Genomic DNA, 15,886 nt, shown 5'->3' with positions numbered 1-15,886 from the left:
CTTACCTTTTTTTTTTTTCTTCCATTAAAGATTAAAAATATGCTTTTGCAGGGAGAGTAATAAAATCTAAAATTTTGCGAATTCAACACTTTGTCCTAGTTTGGGGTTTGATAGGAAGTCTATTCTAAAATCTAGTAACTGTCTGTATATCTCTTACACTTACTTAGTGTGCTCTCTGAACTTCCTTGCATTATCTGGATGCAATAAACAGGCTGCATAATAAGAATGGAAACACACCATCATAGCCATGCTGCTGTGTAATCCCCACCCTTTGAGTGTGGGCTGGCCAAGTGACTTGCTTCTAACCAGTAGAATACATCAAACATGATGGGATGTCACTTCCATGATTACGTAACATAAGAGAGTGATTTCCATTTTGCTTGCAGACTCTCTCCCTTTTTGACTTTGACAACGCAAGAAGTCATATTGGAGAGACCCATGTAGCAAGGAACCGATGACTATGAGCGAACAGGGGCTCTCAGACCAACATCCTGAAAGAAACTGAATCCTGCCAATAATCATGTGAGCTTAGAAGTAGATATTTCCACAGTACAGCTTTGCAATGAGGCCCCAGTCCTCATAACATCCGGATCGCAGCTTTATTAGAGATTCTGAGTCTGAGGAACCCAGCCAAGCTACAGCTGGATCCCTGGCTCACAGAAATTGGAAGATAATAAATGTGTGCTATTTTAATCCAGTAAATTCAGGAGTAATCTGTTAACACAGCAATAAATAACTAACACTTAGCCTTAAATACAAGGTACATATCAACTATCTTTTGAACCTAAATACTTTGTGGTTTTTCTATACTGGAGTTTCTCTAACACTCCCGAGAAGAAAAACAAAACTAGTGGAATTGAATAATAGATGGAAAAATGGAGACACCTGGGTGAGGCAGAAATGTTTTAAAACATTGACAGCAGTAATAATTGGCTTCAAAACTTTTGTTTAAATCTACTCTCTGGATATTGAGCTGCACTTGTGAAATGCAATGTGAATTTTAGGACCAACTCCCTGTTAATTTGAAGTGATATTAGTGGGTCTCTGATATAAATTTTTTTCTGTAAATAATGTTATTGAAAAATAATCCTGACCCTTATACTCCTTGAGAAAAAGAAATGGAAAGATTAAAGCAAATATCCCTCAATCTTATTCAGTCACAACCTAGAAATTCTACTCCTCCTTAAAGTTAAAAGTATAGATAAAAATACCTTGTTGGTTAATAACCTATATAAATCAGGATGAATAAACCCAAAGCTGTTTGAATTCTTACCTATGGATTCAATAGATGGCTCTGGACCAGCTTGTGACAGAAAATTGTATGCACCTATTCTCAACTTTGTGGTTAGTGTCTCCATGGTAGCTTGAATTTGGCTGTAAAAGGAGGATATGTGAAAGGCACAGCAGCGAGGCAGAAAGAGACTGGATCCTAGAGAATACCTCTGAATCACAAAGTTACATCAAGCCTAGAACCTGGTTTATATCTGGACCTACATCCAATTGCTGAAACAACTTTTGCAAATTTTAGTTGAATTTTCTGTGTCTTTTTCTTTTTAAGATTATTTATTTATTTATTTATTTGACAGACAGAGATCACAAGTAGGCAGAGAGAGAGAGAGAGAGAGAGGAGGAATCAGCCTCCCTGCTGAATGGAGAGCCTGATGTGAGGCCTGATCCCAGGACCCTGGGATCATGACCTGAGCCAAAAGCAGAGGCTTAACCCACTGAGCCACCCAGGCACCCCGATTTTTTGTGTCTTAAACTGAATACATCTCAACTGGTACCTATCTGAAAGGAAAAATTGAAGATGCACTCTACTTCTTGGATAAGTTCCAAACCACTACTTGCTCTGTGCAGCCTGCCTTATTAATTGCCTATTCTAGGATAATAATGTCATTCTAGTTCACAGTTTTGATGAAAAACATTAAGGATACTTATAAAACATGGAATCAGAGTTGTTTCAAAAATAATAGACATATTTTCCTAGCATTGAAAAGTCGTAGAGTATTGGCTTGGCACAGGTATTTTCAGATTTTTTCTTCATTCGTGATACTTCAGTACTCTCAAAGAAATGAGTAAACAACATTCAGGACTAGACAGAGCAAATATATCCCTTTGAGAAGAGAAACTATAGAACTTGGCCTTGCCATGCTTTATGGAAGGAATTTATGAAAATGATAGCTGTCAGTCTCATATTCTAAATGACAGCATGATTAGTGACTTTCACTGTTACGCAGCTGGCAAAAAAAGCAGACTCTTGATCCTCCTCCAAGAGAAGACAAAGGAAAGAAATTTCTTATAGGGAGTTATATTAAGCAAGAGAAAATTTTGAAAAATAATTAAGAATACGTTCTGAAATGACAAAATAAAACCTAATGGTTGGGTTTCTCCCAAAGCCATAAGCATACACAGGGGGAGTAAAGAGATATGTGGAGGTAGATAGGCTGAAAAATGTCCTCCCCCCAACCACAGTCTTCATCAAAAGATACCCATGTTCTGGGGTGCCTGGGTGGCTCAGTGGGTTAAGCCTCTGCCTTCGGCTCAGGTCATGGTCCCAGGGTCATGGGATCGAGTCCCACATCAGGCTCTCTGCTCAACGGGGAGCCTGCTTCCCCCTCTCTCTCTGCCTACTTGTGATCTCTGTCTGTCAAATAAATAAATAAATCTAAAAAAAAAAAAAAAAGATACCCATGTTCTAGTTCCCAGGACCTGTGAATATTACCTTACTATAGGAAAAGTGTCTTTGCAGATATGATTACATAAGGGATTTGTGAGATGGGAAGGTTATGCTAGGTTATCTGGATGGGCCCTAAATGCCTTGGCATGTTCTTGTAAGAGAGAGGCAGAAGATTCCAGACAGGGGAGAGGAGAAAGTGAAGCGCAAATGGACCAGAGAGAGCTTTGAGGATGCTTCACCCCTGGTCCTGAAGATGGATGAAGAGGACGGGAACAAGGAAAAGCAAGAAAAGCAGTTCTAGAAACTGGAATAGGCAAGGAAGTGGAGCCCTGTCAAACCATAAGTTCAGCCCAGAGAAACTGACTTTGGACATCTGATCTCCCTGAAACCTAAAGGGGATAAATGTGTGCTGTTTTAGCTACAACTAGAAACCACATTAAGTTTTTGACAAACAGCCATAGGAAACTAAGAGATATATAAAAATAAGTTTCAAATGAGTTTTTTCTAAAGGCCCTTTTACCACACCTTGAGATTGACAGCACTTTACTCTTCAGGATCCCATCAAGTGACTTCACCTTACCAGAGGAGGTCACTAGTCCCCTGGTTGGGCAGAGAAGTAATAAAATGTTTGCCATATGTCATTCTAAATCCTCGAAAATATTTCTTCATGTGATAGCACTCTCTGCCTCGCTGGATTTAAAACAATGAATCAGAAAAGGTGATTTCTTCAATAACATCTTTCTATGTATTCATCCTTGATTTTTGGTTCTTGACAATAAGACATGTGAACTATCAATTTTACAGTGTTGTTGATGTTTACTCTTTTTAAAAAATTTCTTTATTTGAGAGAGAGAATGCACATGTGAAAGTAAGCAAGCAAGTGGGGGGTGTGGAGGCAGAGGGAAAGAATCTCAAGCAGACTCCCCACTAAGTGGGGAACCTGAGCTGGGCTTGATCTCAAGCCCCTGAGATCATGACCTGAGCCCAAATCAAGAGTCACGTGCTTAACCAACTGAGTCATCCAGGTGCCCCTCTTGATATTTATTCTTAAACCACACTGGTAAATATCTGAATCATGCCCTAAATGATTCGTTTCATTTTCAAAGGTTGTGATGCAGCTATCATTCTTAAATGATTGAATTCTGAAAGTTGAGAATATCTTCTCCCATGACTCTACTTTTGCTGTTGAATGGGAGCTTTGCTTTTTTACTCCAAAGGGGGTGCCAAACTCTTGATTTCTGACTCCCAAGAAACAAAGATACAAGCCACCCCTAACTTCACAGGAGACAAATTCAGTTTCCACTACAACACTCTTTTAAGACTTAACAATTCTCCCTGACCATGCTTACCACAATTACAACTAATAATTAATAATCAATTATATGTTGTCTTTCTCCCTCAACTAAGATGGGTCCCAGGACAGGAGGATATACCTCCTAGAAGGTAAGTAAGATAAACTGTCTATACCTAGAAGGTAAATGTATCTCATGTGCCTTCTAGCTCCAATGCCTACCATTGCCTTGCTCATAAAAAGTATCTATTGAATGAATGGATACATTAAATATATGGTATTTTTTTATTGTGCTGTTATATGACTATTATTTTATATTATTGCATAAATAAGGATGAGAAATTTACATCATATAACATATACCCTGCTGAAAATTATGTCAGTCTTAATAATACGTTTTAAAATAGTTTATTTTCTTTCCTTGAATATTATAAGGAGGATAAGGTCAAATATATTGGGAGTAGATATTAAATACATTATCAGGCACCTGGGTGGCCCAGTTGGTTAAGCGTCTGCCTTTGGTTCAGGTCATGATCCTGGACTCCCAGGATTCAGTCCCTCATTGGGTTCCCTGCTCGACGGGGAGCTGCTTCTCCTTCCCTTCTGCCAATTCCCCTGCACCCTTGTACCCCCTTTAGAGGAAACTAAAATTACTATAGTTGGAACTGTTTGAGAAAATGAGCCCTGGGGTACTAGTCTGCTCCCGCAACCTCCTCCCCATCTCCTTTGCACTCCTGCCCCACCCTACCCTGCCTCTTCCCACCAACCTGCCAGTGCTAGATAATAAGCAGGGTCTGTTGGTTTGTTCAGGGAATACACCAAAGGAAATCATTGGCTTGTGCTGTGATTTGATGGTTTGAAGTAAGATAAGCAGAGAGGAAATTCCAAGCCAAGGAGATGACTTTGAAATAAGCTGCAGAAATGAGTAAAAATCACAAAGCAGATTGAAAAATGCATAGGCTTCTGGGACCATATATCTTAGTAAGGATGTGCGCCATAAGCTATTGAGAAAACTTCTATCCTGTACTAGCTGCTTCAAGACCTATTTCCCCTTCCTGCCCCAAGGAGTATATAAAATACTTTTAATCTTTCAGAGCTGGCTGTGAAGAACAGCTCCCTTCATGCTATTGAGGGGGTGGGGCTGGAATTGCTCCACACTGAAAAAATTGGACGAGAAACAGCACCCTGTGTTGCAAAAATGACATGAGATTTTTGCGGGAGTCCAGTCCTGTGAGGTAAGGAGCTCAGTAACTGTTCTCATGCCTCTCCTGAAGTCTGACCACTTCTGCCTCCTTTTCAGTCCTGCCGTGTACCTACCTCCTTTGTACCATGGCTGCCCTTCTCCCTACCCCACCAGCTCCAATTCTCATCCCAGTTAAACCATCTTTGGAAGACCTTGTATAATTTTAGAATTATTTCTTCTTTGAAAGTTAGAACTGCTCAGTGATGTCGTTAGACCTGGAATATTTTTTTTTCCTTCTTTCCTTCTCCCTTTCTTTCTATTGATTCTATGAGGCCAGCATTACCTTAATACCAAAATCAGGAAAAGACATTATAAGAAAAGAAAACTCAGACCAATATCTCTGATAAGCATAGATGTAAAAATCTTCAACAAAATATTAGCAACTATACAGGAAAAAGGAAAAACTATGGGAGACAATAAAAAGTCACTGGTTACCAGGGATTAATGGAGAGGAAAGGATAAATAGCAGAGCACAGAGGATATTTAAGGCAGTTAAAGTATTCTATATGATCTATTATCATATACTTGTGGATACATCTCATTATATATTTGTCGAAACCCATACAACACCAAGTGTGAACCCTAATGGTAACTGTGGTCTTTGAGTAATAACTATGTGCTAATGGAGGCTCATGGACCATAACAAACGTATTATTGTAGTGCAGGATACTGACACAGTGGGGGACGCTGTGAGTTGATGGGGACAGAAGATATACAGGAACTCTCCATACTTCTCCCTCAGTTTTGTTGTGAACGTAAAACTGCTTTAAAAATAAGTTGATTCGGGGACGCCTGGGTGGCTCAGTGGGTTAAACCTCTGCCTACGGCTCAGGTCATGATCTCAGGGTCCTGGGATCGAGTCCCGCATCGGGCTCTCTGCTCAGCAGGGAGCCTGCTTCCCTTTCTCTCGCTGCCTGCCTCTCTGCCTACTTGTGCTCTCTCTCTCTGTGTCAAATAAAGAAATAAAATTTTAAAAAATAATAAGTTGATCCATTAAACATCTGACTCTTAATCTCAGGGTCATGATCTCGGGGTGGTGAGATCAAGCCAGCTCAAGTCTCAGCATGGATTCTGCTTGAGATTCACTCTCCCTCTCCCTCTGCCCTTCCCAGTCGCTTGTGCTATAATTAAATAAGTAAATAATCTTTTGAAAAAGTAATCTATAAATTAATCTATAAAATCTATAAAAATGAATGTATATTTTGATCACTTCAAGTTTGTAGGCCTTCTGTTAATTATGTTGTTCAAAACTACATCCTCATTAACTTGGTGTCTGTATATTACAAAATAGCACACACACTCACAATCACATAGTTCAACTTGATTTTCCAGTTATCCTCACTCTCGATTATGCATCCCATCACCACTGGAAGCAGAGGTTTGTGCTGTGACACTTTCTCCAAATTTTATGGTATTCCCCTTTTCCTTCAAACAAATCTATTCATCCTCTCAAATTCCTACTAGGTCTTCAAGACCTTCCTTTAGGGTGACTTTTCCTAGACTGCTTTCCTGAGGGCTTAGTGGAGATGGTGACTTCCTCTCTGTGGATTATTATATGCACTGTATAGTATCATTTCTCTCCTCAAGGGCATAACTTTTCTACAGCAAGCACCAAGAATGTTTACTTTAAATAATATGTATGAAACAAATGTTGGTAGCATACATGGATGATAAAATTCATTTTGCATAATTATAATGGGAAAATGAGACATTTTGTCTATCTCATACCTGAATCCTTTCTCCCCTTGATGTTGATTTCAGATTTTTCTCTTTTCTGCTACTTATATTTCTCCTACTTAAATACAGAATTATATCATTTCTAGCTTGGGTAACTAATAGCAGTTCTTGCTTCCTGCTCAGGTTAGTAATAAAAGCCCATGTGGAGAGAGGAGCCACAGGGCAAAGTACCAGAGTGCCTCAGCAGACATGTGAGGCTGTCTCAGATGTTCCAGGTTCAACAGAACTCCTAGCTGAACACAGCCACATGAGTGTTCCCAGTCAATCATGCAAAGACAGAAGATTCTAACCACCCCCAGAATCATGATAAATAATCAGTCGTTGTGTTTTCAGTCTATAGTTGTAAAAATAGATATGGGAAATACCATTATGTCCCTTGAGGTGTTTGAAGCCAATAGAAATGTCATTAAAAATGTAGTTTTACAAAAGCATTGGGAAGGGAAACCCGAGCTCAGAGGCCCCTCTTGTACTATCAAGTCGAAGGATATGTGTATACCTCAAAATTGTGATCCAGATGCCAGAAAGCTTTGGAGGCTGTTACCACAACTGCCACTGAAACCTCAAAGCTGGTGACTGGCTCTGGATCTTTGATTCTGTCCTCTCTGACTGTCTCTACACATTCACATTCCCACCATCTTGCTTTCCGGTCACCACAACATCTGGAAAATGGCCAGCAATGTTACCAGTGCCTCCAAATCTCACACTAGTGTTTCTAACTGCATGCCTTGTGTCATCTCCAGGATCCTGAAATCAATGGAGTTCTAAAATGTAGATTTTAAGGATGACTGGGTGGCTCAGTCAGTTAAGCATCTGCCTTCAGATTGTGATCTCGGGGTCCTGTAGGGGTCCTGGGAGAGAGTCCTGCATCGGGCTCCCTGCTCAGCAGGGCATCTGCTTTTCCCTTACCCTCTGCTCCTTCGTGCACTCTCTCTCAAATAAATAAATAAATAAACAAACAAGTAAATAAATAAAATCTCTTTCGAAAATGTAGGTTTTAGCTTTTTAGCCTCAGAGGTCAACAGAGAAATATAATGAATCATGAAGGAAGTCTAGTATCCATGGTCACAGCCCTCTGACCCTGAATTTAATCAGTAAAACATGTAGGAATGACATAGGATTGGCAGCCTGATAAATGGGATTTCCTATCCTAGTAGGTGTCCATCCTTGGTCAAACTACTTAACCTGTCTGAACTTCAGTGTCCCCAGCTATAAAAATGGGAATACTCATAACTGATTCAGAGGGTTTTAAAAGAACTCACCACAGCTTTCACAAAGTTCCCGGTAAGATGCTTGGCACATTGAAGGTACTCAGACACCCATGCCAATTATTAATGGAGAAAGAACTAGTAAACAGAAAACTACAGGATGCAAGGAATATTATTTGATCTTGCAGAAGGCACAGCTAACAGATTGCGAAGGGAGAAAGGACTCCTTAAGAATGTGATTTCTGAACTGAATCTTGAGATATGAGCAGGGCCAGGCAAAAAATGGGGGAAAGGTAATTCTAAATATTGATGTTTCTCTCTGGTCCCACAGCTGTCGAAAACTGACCTCTGTGCTTCAGACCCAAAATATAACTTGAAGACAGTCTGGGATAAAGAGGAAAAAAATATCTTTATTGCTTTGCTGGGCCAAAGAGGCTGCAGCAGGACATGACTTTCAAAGACTGCAAGCCACCCAGAGGGAGGGGCTGAGGGTGGGGGGTTCTAGGCAAATACAGGATCTAGCCAGTTCTGACAGGAATTGTGTATATGGTACCAGCCTCCTTTATCGTGTCTGTAGAGGGGTACCAGGTTCTTGAAACAAAAAGCTAAGAAAGGAGGAGAAAAGTTTGGCAGAAGAAAGGAAAAATGTTACATAGTTTAAAATCGAGATTTGCTGAAGCATGAGAGCATCCATTTTGATTTTTGTCCAATTTTATGCTTTTAGGTGATCTATACCCATGATCCTATAGGTATGACCAGGACTCCAGTGGCTTTATAAATCTAGAACATTTTATCAGAACGGTATTTAATTTAACGTCATGAGCCTCTGACTTTTCTCCCTTTTGTCTTGCTTCAACATGATACACTGGAATAGAGATTGAACTAGCAGTATATGTGGGTAGCATTCTTACCTTTGCCACCAGGTAGATTTCACTAACGATCTGATCTTAGGTACAACCCTTAGTTTCTGATGGTCTGCTTCCCCTTCCGTAAACAACACCAGCAGAACAAGAACAAAATAGCCAAACAAACATGACTTAGATGACCGTTTCCAGCTTTGGCAGTCTCTGAAATGATTCAATCCACTTACACCCAAGAGTGGCTCAGCAGCTATTACCAGTTGACTTATCATCTGTACATCAGATGCTCCACCCCTGTGCTGAATGAGAATCCAACAAGAGAATACATATTCAACAATTGAAATAAAGCCTATTAAGGAGATTTACATACTAACCAGTAGGTCTGCTTCAAACTGACCAACATTGGTCAGAGAAATCTTAGAACCAAGGAAAGCAGAGAAGGGTAGTAAAAACCTGGTGCCTTTATGGAATATTTTATTGGGCTTTAAGAATCATCCTCATATGCTTTCAAATAGTTCCCATCTAACATTTCTTTAACAGAAGACAGGCTACGTGGCAGGTTAGAAGGGCCTCTTGTTAATGTGAGCTTGGAGCTCTGTCCACATGATAATGCCAGTTGCACCCTTAAAAAATGCACAAAAAGTACTTTGATCATATTAGGATATTTTAAACCAGTTGTCTAATAACTCTCCCATTGCTTTGAACATTTCTATGAAAGCAGCGATTTTACTTCTTTTTGTCCCTCTAGCAAATAAACAAGTAAGGAGAAAGGGGACAATATTCATTATTATCTTAACAACAGCAACACATTTTAAAGCCTACACATGAGAAATTGGTAGAAGATAAAGCTATGAAAAATCCTACTCTAGTCTCATATTAATGAATTCTTTTTTTTTCAGTATTAATAAATTCTAATGATCATTCTGGGAAGAACAAAAGCCCACTAACTTTCATTTGAATAGACTAGTCTATTGAAAACACTAGTCAGTCTGCCATTTTTGCTTTGGGCTTCAGAAACGCACGTGCAGTTTGTATTGCTTTCCTTCCTCAAAAAGGGAGCTCTGTGCCATGCTATTATATTTTTATTTTACTTCTTTTTACAGCAGCAAGAGCAGAGGCGAACAGAGCATATGCACAGGAAATGGTTAGTGCAAAAGCAAGCTCACATGGCAACCACAGGCCTGAGAAAGGGCTGGGACTACAAAAGATAGTTTTTCTCAAAAGAAAAATTTCCTGAAAGTAAAACCACTTGTTTTTATCAACTAGGTCTGCCAAAAACATTTTTCTCCGACAATCTTCTGTCCAGTTAATCAGGGTATGGAATTAATGCTTTGAAAAGCTATACGCATAGATTTGAGTATTAATATGCTTCTTGTGATGTTGCCTATTAGGAAAAAACGCCTTTAATATCTCTTTTGGAAAATAAATAATCACTTGAGATTTGTTAAGTATAGATCTAGTGTATCATTCATTCTGTTCACTAATGTCATGATTTCTGAGTAATGTTAAGAAGGTACAGTAGTAAAAACAACAGATTATATAGACGCACATATTTCACAAAGAATTCTCCCCAATTATATAAATTGCCTAATGGATTCTTTTATTATATATTTTGCCATAGTGAACTCTTAAGTTTTATGTATTAAAATACTACTTTTTTTACTTCTTTAATATCTAGGATTCCTGTACTAAGAGGAATAAAACTTAAGCAAACTAATAAAACCCAAAACCAGTTTCTTGAAAAGACTAATACAACAGATCATCCCCCTTGAGAACCCAATTAAGGGTAAAAAAAAAAAAAAATCCCTGATTAAGAATAAGAAAAAACTTTAGATAAAAAGGAACAAATTAAACATCAGTAAGAAAAAACAAAACCTGTGGAACTCTGGGTCTCTTTAACCAAATCCACTACCAAATGGGAGGGGGGGAAGGGCTTTGAATTAAAGGTTTAAGAGAAATGACAACCAAAACAGTGTCTTCAGTGATTCAATTCTGGATTGATGAATCAGCTATCAATAACAGGTATTTGGGGAAATAGTTGGAGACATTTGAATGAATTGAGTAATAAAAGTTATTAAAAGAGTTTTGTTAATTAAGTTCAGTATATTAAACAATATTGCTGTTATGTAAAAGAATCCCCTTACTTCTAAGAGATAAATGCTGAATTATTTAGAATTGAAGGGTCATGACTTGGTTGATTTAAAATGATTAAATTTAGCTAGGTGTTATATGGGAGTTCATTGTATTCTTTTTGATACTTTTAAGGAATGTTTAAAATCTTTTTATAATAAAATTAGAAAGAACACATATGAGGGGAAAATAAATAAATTGATTCTCCATACAATCCTAAGGGAAATGTTTCTAAAAATGGGAAAGTGGGTGATACCCTCCATTAAATATCAATTATGAAGAATTATAGGAAGATGCGTAAATCCTGAGGAGGCCAATTACAGTAGAAGAGATTTGAAAGTGACTACAGATCTCCAATTAAAAAATGCTCCAGGACCAGAGGATTCCACAGCTGGATTCTATGTCAACCTTTGGAGAACAAATGATCCCAATGTTATTTAAATTATTAAAGGCCATGGAAAGGAACAGGAATTGAACCAATCCACTTTAGGAAGCAAACAAACCTTCCCGACAACAGGTAAGAGAAAGTAGCCAATCTCACTCATGCATATAGATAGAAAACTCTCAATGAAATGTTAGAAAACAGATTTGTTTTTATGTTGCTTTCTTTAAAAAATAAAAGAAATAATTATAATTTTGTTATATATCAAGGTGCATTTTGTGACAATAGTGGATGCCTGGTGTTATTAATATCTCAAGATGCCTGGAAGAGTAAAGTAAGTACAGAGTTTAATTGTACATGTAAGAAATTGAAACGTTCCCATTCTATATTTACTAATCATTTTCTTCATCCTCATATCAAGTCAAAATCTGCCTCTGAATAATGTTTGCAGATGGAGACATACATGTCCCAGGACATTAATTCCCTAAGGCTAGACTACAAATTAAAGCCAAAGCAGGAAGGAGAATTCAGAGACTGGTTTCTGGTTGAAACTGATCTTTTCTCTCAACCGTGTGCCTCTCTTTGACATATGTGGCCCCCCCCACCCCGACAAGGATTCCAGTGGATTAACAGTGCTATAATGTCCTACTGCATGTGGAATGTGCGCACAATACATAGCCAGGCAGAGAGCTTCACGTTCACATTCAAATCATTTCCTTCAGTGTAATTTTCTCCCAAGGAGTGATCTATCTTGTAAACATAGTAACCAATCCATATCAAATTTGATGCCATCGCCCATAAACAACATGGAGGCACTCAGCTTTGTCAAATGGCTCTGGCAAGGACGAATGGATCTCCACATATATCACACTTTTCAAATCCTATTTTTCTTGTTGCTTTATAATATTCCCTTGGTAAGGTGAAAAAAATTTATACCATATTAAATAGTATCCAAGGGAAAAAATTGAATTGTTTTATTTTTTCTTAATATTAAAGAAGAAAGAAGTGTTTACAGCAAAGTATCTTCTATCTTGCTGAATAAGATAAGTTGTATCCTTTTAATAGACAAATTCAATTAATTTAATTTACCCACCCCAATTAGAGTAAGTACAGTGTAGGGTAAATAACCTGCTTCCTTGAACTTCTTTTCCTATTATAAACAAATAGGATAAATATACTTTTCCCTCAACAGGAAATCATGAAGGAAGGCTTGATACCATATCAGAAAATCATTTTAACTTGAACATTTGTATTCTTATATCTTTGCCCTTTTACTAATAGCAAAATACTCCTCCTTCTTATTTCCATGTTATTAAATTCTCTCTCAACTTTCTCTCTATACAGCAGAGGCAATAATACCTGCACATTATCTGCCCTTTAGGATGAATGATTTGAGAATCAAATAATATTATGGGTGTACTTTGTAAATTGTGTGAATTAAGCAAACGTGAAGTAGCCAAGCCTCCAGATAAGCTGATGTCCAGGCTGACCCCCAGGATATACTAGACTTGTTATCACTTTAGAAAGGAGGCTTAATGCCATGGAATTAATGCAAGAGATAGTTTTTTCTACAAAATACAAAGTGAGTATCAAGACTTGAACTGACACCCAAGTCTTCAGATTCCTAAACTAATCACTTAATTTTCACATATGACACCACAAATAAGTTGATACTTATTTGGTTGTGAAAAATTTCCTTTCTTTAGTCATAATACCAGTGTAATCAGCCTTGGGCAAAGTCATAGAGAGGATGACAGGTGAGAGTTATGGACAAGTTCATTTTAAAGAATCAAGGGAAGGAAGGATGGAAGGAAGAACAGGAGGAAGAAAGAAGGGAAGGGAGGAAGGAGGAAGAAAAAGGAGGGAGGGAGGGTGGAAGAAGAAGAAAATTCCATGTTAATGTGGCCATTCTTTGTCCAATATTAGAGACATAAGAATATAAAACATAAAATGCAAGCACAAGTCCTATCTGATAGATTCCATCTCTAAAATCTTACCCCCTCCACTGCCAACTAATATTTTATAAGTCAGTTTCTCTATTTCAAATTAAGCCATTTGGAGGTATAGACCATGCATTTTAGCTCTAGGCTTGCATAGTTTTGGGTGAGATCTTGTCCATAGTCGATAATCCATAAATGTCTGTTGAGCAGGTTTATTTCTTTCTGATTGAGTGGTTGGTCCATGTCAACCCAAATAAAGAGAAGAATGAGAACTTGATAATACTTGATTGCAGGCTACACTTCTAAATACTAGAAAATACAGAATATAAAAGCTTAAATTTGAAGTCATGGAACAAAATTTGCTGCCACTGTCCCTAAAATGTCTCCTCTGTGAACTTTGGGTTCCTTAGTGATCCATCTAGACTTACACACAACAAGACACAAGATCAGTAGGCTGAGCAACCACATTTTAGAATATCTTAAAATTCAGGGGCACATGGATGATTCAGTCGGTTAAGCATCCAACTCTTGACTTTAGCTTATCTCATGATCTCAGTGTCCTGGAATCAAGACTCATGTCAGGCTGCAGGTTCAGTTGGGAGTCTGCTTGAGGATTCTCTCTGTCTGTCTGTCTCTCTCTCTCTCTCTCAAATAAGTAAATCTTAAAAAAGAAAACAATATATTAAAACACAAGTTAAATAATATATTGTGAAACTGTATTCCAAGCTGCAGCATACTATGTTATTATTGGATGTTAATATTGAACATTTTTACATGACATTGGATGAATGAATATTATAATATACAGATTATATTATTGTTCATGAAATTCCAGAGTCATTGATTTGGGTGAACACATTGTTTTCAGAATGCCTGGATGTCCATGATCTTGCCTGTACAATGGCATTCATTGCTCAATGCAGAAGTTCTTATGAGAATCAAATGTATTCATGTATGATTAAATGTATTAAATAAACATATCAAATTGTTACATGAAATATTTAAAAATTCCCAACTGTTCTACAACTCTAGTAACAAAACCATTCACTGTAGTCTCTGTGCTAGGTACTTTTTAAGAAATTTGAACTCATCTCCATAAGCCATGTCACACAGGTACCCACCATTATCCCTGCTTTTCCAAATAGGGAAACTGGGATTTAGAGAGTTTCTGTAACTTGCTGAAAGAAGAAGTAAAATTGTGATTTGAACCCAGACGGTTGGAGTCCATAGCAAGTGCTTGTAACCACTACTCTCGATATCAGACACCACTGAAGATTCACTTGTTTCATTAACTGACTATTCTCTGAGAAATGGGAATCAGGATGGGTATGTTTCTGTATTGGTATCTCTTAAAATGAAATGGTGCAGGTACAGAAAGCAGAATGCAGCCGAGTGAGATGACTGAAATAAAGTTGAGGTAGGGAAGATGAAGTCCAAGCAGAAATATGAGCCAAGAAACCTAACAGACTTCAGGACTTTTTTTTTTTTAGCTTTGAATTTTTATTGAATCTGTAACTATGACCCTTTTCTCACTCCTAGTTTAATTTCTTTATAAGATATCATTCTGTTTGTTTGTAAATAAATTATTACAGTGTCACACAAAATTTAATAAGCACACAGTGTGTATAGTATAATACAGGGTATATAATGTTATAATATATGTACACAGTTCTGTCTCCCAGCCAGCAAGTTCCCTTTGCCAGAAATCACAATTATAATCTGTTACTTGTGCAACCTTCATCACAATTAACTTAGGAACATTTCATCACCCCCAAAAGAAACTTTGTACCCATTAGCCATCACTCCTCATTTTTTTTTTCAAACCAATGTAGCCTTAGGCAACCAGAAATCTACTTTTCTGTGTCTAGATTTGCCTATTCTGGATGTTTCATTAAAAAAGGTATCTGAAATATGTGGTCTTTTGTGGCTAACTTCTTTCCCTCAGCAAAATGTTTTCAAGGTTCATCCAGGCTGTACCACATAACAATGTTTCATTTTTTTAATGTCAACAAATATCCCATTGATGGGCACACCACATTTTATTTATCCTTTCATCAGTTGATGGATGATATCTGGATTGTCTCTACTTTTCTGTTGTCAGGAATAATGCTGCTGTGAACATTGTTGTAGAACTCTTTGTGTGAATAGATATTTTCATTTCTCTGGGAGTGAAATTACTGGGTCATATGGTTACTCCATGTTTAACATTTTGAGGAACGGCCGAACTGTTTTCCCAAGCAGATGCACTATTTTACATTCCTACCACCGATGTATGAGGATTCCAATTTCTCCTCATCTCCCAACACTTTTTTCCCCCATGTTTTTCATTATGGCCATCTTCATTGGTGTGACATCTCACTATGATTTGGATTTCCACCTGCCAGGTGACTAATGATGTTGAGCACTGACCATTTGCATATT

Source organism: Mustela nigripes, chromosome 3, assembly GCF_022355385.1.
Source record: "Mustela nigripes isolate SB6536 chromosome 3, MUSNIG.SB6536, whole genome shotgun sequence".
NCBI lineage: Eukaryota > Metazoa > Chordata > Mammalia > Carnivora > Mustelidae > Mustela > Mustela nigripes.
Note: the sequence above shows the minus strand (reverse complement) of the source record.